Raw genomic sequence first — 410 nt, 5'->3', positions numbered from 1 at the left:
AATATATTAAAATAAACTACAGCTAGTGGTCCCATACCCACTAGCCACCTAACCACAACACATTCAACAGCGGAATAACATAAACAATATCCAATAATAAACCAATATTATAGCAAGGCAATATCTCAATACCAAACAACAAGAAACATGAAACCAGCAACCTAGCAATGTTTCTAATGACTCAACTCTAGCACCCTAGCAAATGCCAGACAACATCCAATCGAGTCCCTAGAACATCCTCCTCTTCATTGCCTTTGATTCCACGATCACACTTTGCCTTTACCTGCACCACAAACACAAATTGAGATGCATGAGTATTTGATAAACACTCAGTGAGGCAATCCTCCCATCTACTGGGCTATACACACAAGCAATAAGATCTCTACATGCCACAAACAACAATCAATAAA

Source organism: Camelina sativa, chromosome 12 (assembly GCF_000633955.1).
Source record: "Camelina sativa cultivar DH55 chromosome 12, Cs, whole genome shotgun sequence".
NCBI lineage: Eukaryota > Viridiplantae > Streptophyta > Magnoliopsida > Brassicales > Brassicaceae > Camelina > Camelina sativa.
The sequence above is the reverse complement of the archived record's forward strand: the minus strand, read 5'-3'. Positions refer to the sequence as shown.